The 3,740-nt window shown below is 49.9% G+C and overlaps 1 pseudogene across 1 annotated transcript; it reads right to left on the bottom strand.

Annotated features, from left to right (window-relative positions):
• On the bottom strand, window positions 1–2,141 carry LOC307096317 (ADP-ribosylation factor-binding protein GGA3-like; annotated as a pseudogene). The gene has a single exon. The product of its transcript is annotated as an ADP-ribosylation factor-binding protein GGA3-like (transcript).
• Window positions 2,142–3,740: the final 1,599 nt, after the last annotated feature.

The following is a 3,740-nucleotide window of genomic DNA, read 5'->3' as shown; positions in this document are numbered from 1 at the left end:
CTACTGCTCCACAGAACAGAACTGGACCACCTCACCCACCTCCATGCTCAGCTTCCCCCCCCAGGGTGAAGGTCAGCTTATACTGAAAGTTTGTCTTTACCTTTGGTAGATTAGCTAGCAGCATGACCTGGGTGATGGCTGTAGGTACTGGAAGGGGCTAAATGGAGGGAGTTTCGTCCCATAGGGTGGCGGCAATTTCACTTTCATTGATGTGTGGCCTGCAGCACAATGCTGTTGATAGGCACAGGAGCCATATTCAGCATGGACACAACCACCACCAGCACATCAGCCTTTCCTGACTGACATACTTTGGCAAAGTGAAAGAGGATGTAGAAGCTCTTTTTATCATAGGCTGTAACAGGAAGGGCATTGCTAGGCTTGACAGATTCCAGGGAGACATGGACACTGCCCAAAGAAGCTCAGGCCCCTTCATGGGGCTCCCTTGGGACAGGAAGACAGGTAGCTGAAAGAGAGGACTGTGAGGACCCATGAGAATGGCAGGAAAAGCCTAGCTGAGGTGCTGGTGGGGATCAGATGAGAGGTGGTGGCCCTGGGTAAGAAGCTGGAGGACATGGGTTTCACCAGGCCTGAGGTTGCTTTGGCTTCTTCTAGAAACTAATCAAGGCCATCCAGCTGGTATAGGGTGCTGTCACCCAAAGCTGAGACATGGTACCCAGGGACTGTGGGGTTAGTCTTTGGGGCCAAAGCTGAGGTCAGTCCAGTGGGGAACAAAAAGCCTGCTTTTGGAGCAGAAATGCTCACTGGGACCACAGGAACTGGGAAGGTGGGTGGCAGTAGAGCTTGGGAGTTGCCTGTAGGGGTTGCTAAGGGCTGGAGGACAGGCCTGTCTAACAGGCTATAGGCAGCAGTCCCAGGTTTAGGGCTGAAGAAGTCCAAGTTTGACTCTTCATTCTGGAACAGGGGCTACTGGCTGTTTCCAGCTGACTCTTTGGGAGGAGCCCTAGGGGCTGGGTCAGTGAGGCTCAAACAGAGCAGCTCCTCATCCAGCAAGCAGAAGGTTTGCTTGTGTTGTTAGCCCCTGAGGGGAGGGGGCTTGGCCTGGCTGGACTAGTTGCTACACCCAGGGCCTGAGGTCTAGGGAAGTGGAGGGAGAAAGGAATGCCTGGAGAAGCCAGGATCGGGGTTGAGACCACACTGGAGATGAGCTGCGTGCTGTAGCCAACTCCACAAGATCAATGAATGTGCCTTGGTTACTGGAGTGGTAGTTTCCTTCACAGTCAGACATTTTGAGGTAGCCACCTCACCATTGATGACCTGCCCTTCAACAATTGTTTTATCTGAGTTTATGACCTGCTTGTCACTGAGCCGCAGGATGTCCCCCAAACTATAGTCCTCTGTCTCCCTGGGTAGTTTGAAGACATCCGCTTCTTATTCTCACACTGATCAAACAGCTCCTTCATGTGCTCTTTATCTGCCTCTGATGAATCCTCTTTGCTGTAATAAAGCAGTATCTCACTGAGAAGTCTCACATTATTATTAACCTTCTCTATAGTTTGCAGATGCTTGTTCATCTTCTGGATGCGCACCTCATCTTTCTTCACCATGGACTTGAGGAGCTTGTTAGCCTATTGCAGGTCAGCTGGGTTTGTGCTTTTCAAAAACTTGGCTAAAAGTTTGGATTTCTCCTTATCATAAAAATGTTTTTTGGGGGGGAAGAAGTGGTAAAGAGGGGATCAGTGAATCAGACTGCACTATGCCCTGCATCTGAAACACGTGGTAGACATCCTTGATCTTAATTTCTTCTGGAAGGGCCAACGTCCAGCTATAAAGTAGCTCGGTAACCTTGGTATTCACTTTCTCAGACACCCTGTAACCTCAAGTACTTTGAAGAGATGACTTTGATAAACACATTAAAAAACTTGGAACTTTCCCATTTCATTATGAAATCTCTTCCCACAGTTCTTCATACCTGCCTCCAGAACCACTGGGGCCTGAACTGCCTCCCATTTCTGCAGAGACTGGATTTTATGGGCTAGCAGTAGGACAGCTATCGGTGGCTCTTCAAACTCTTTTGTTGGTCTGATCACAGAAGCCAATTATGTATCCCCAGTCCTCCTGGTGGTTGCAAGGATTGGTGGTTTTACTCAGCTAGACTCCAGGCCCTCTCCTTCTGCTGCCATATTGCAGCCTCCTGGGCACCTTCTATTTTTGAGCTAAAAGTCACCTGAATGTATTATGATTAAATGTGGATTAGGCATTAATAATCCATTTAAATGCTCTGTTTTCATCAAGCTTAACAACTTACGAATGTCCTGAATAATTCGTCCTGGAGAAACAAACTACTCAGAAATGACATTATATTAGTTTTACCACTCATTATTCTTCAGAATAACACTACCAGCACCACCGCCACCACCACCACCACTGCCAACAACAACAGCAACAACCTAACAGTTCTATAGCACTTACTATTCATTAGGCACAATAATAGCTCTTTACTTATCCTCTCTAATAAAATGGTAACATGCAAATTAACCATCACTCCGCTACATAAGCCATGCCCACCAGCCAAGCCACGCCCATCAGCCAATCAGGACGAGTATGCAAATTAACCCCAATCCAAGATGGCTACAGCCACAGAAAGCAAGGTTTCCCAGGTAACAGAGTAAGCAAAGCTTTCCATAGCCGTTGCAGGCCTAAGCCTCCACTCAAGCTACAAAGTTTCAATTATAGAAGGTAAACAAATTCAAACAAATGGCAGCAGAATGGAGCTTGAGAGAGCAGGCCAGGGTTGCCGGCGGCAACAGGGGAAGCAAAGCTTTCTGCACACCCTGGCCGAGCCCATTCACTTAAGGCAACAAAGTTTCAATTGTAAAAGGTGAATTAACTGCCACAGAAATGGCTGCCGGAGCCCCAGGCTTGGCTCCGCTCCAGGCTACAAAGTTTCAATTGTAGAAGGAAAATAAATTGCAGATACCAGGGCCTCCCCTTGGGTTGCCAGGGGGCATGGCCGGCCTGCAAACCACCACAAGCCCCTCGCTCAGGCCGCCCCACACCCCAAGGGAACCCCCACCCTTATCTGTGACACCCTTCAGGGCAAACCAGCTGGCCCCCACCCCTGTACCAGGCCTCTATCCTATCTAATAAAAGAGTAATATACAGATTGATCATCACTGCAACACACAATATAGCTGCCCCCATGTGGTCAAAGATCCTGCCCCCATGTGGACACAAGATGGCCACCACAAGATGGCCAGCAGGAGAGGGCAGTTGGGAGGCATCCAGCCTGCAAGGGAGGGCAGTTGAGAGGGACCAAGCCTGCAAGGGAGGGCAGTTGAGAGGGACCAGGCTTGCAAGGGAGGGCAGTTGGAGGTGATCAACCCTGCAGGAGAGGGCAGTTAGGGGTGACCAGGCCGACAAAAGAGGGAAGTTGGGGGCAAACAGGCTGGCAGCAGAGTGGTTAGGGGGTGATCAGGCTGGCAGGCAGAAGCGGTTAGGGGCAATCAGGAAGGGAGGCAGGCAAGCAGTTGGGAGCCAGCAGTCCTGGATTGTGAGAGGGATGTCCGACTGCCCGTTTATCCTGGTGGGATCGGGCCTAAACGGGCAGTCGGCCATCCCTCCAGGAGTCCCAGATTGGAGAGGGTACAGGCTGGGCTGAGGGACAACCCCCCGCCGTGCACGAATTTCGTGCACCAGGCTTCTAGTATTTATATAAATTCATTATTTCTACAACAACCTTGTAAGAAAGGCATTTCCCCCTCTATTTCACAGATTTGAAA

This window comes from Cnephaeus nilssonii (genome assembly GCF_951640355.1).
Source record: "Cnephaeus nilssonii genome assembly, chromosome: X".
Lineage (NCBI taxonomy): Eukaryota > Metazoa > Chordata > Mammalia > Chiroptera > Vespertilionidae > Cnephaeus > Cnephaeus nilssonii.
Note: the sequence above shows the minus strand (reverse complement) of the source record. Positions and strands in the feature narration are given on the sequence as shown.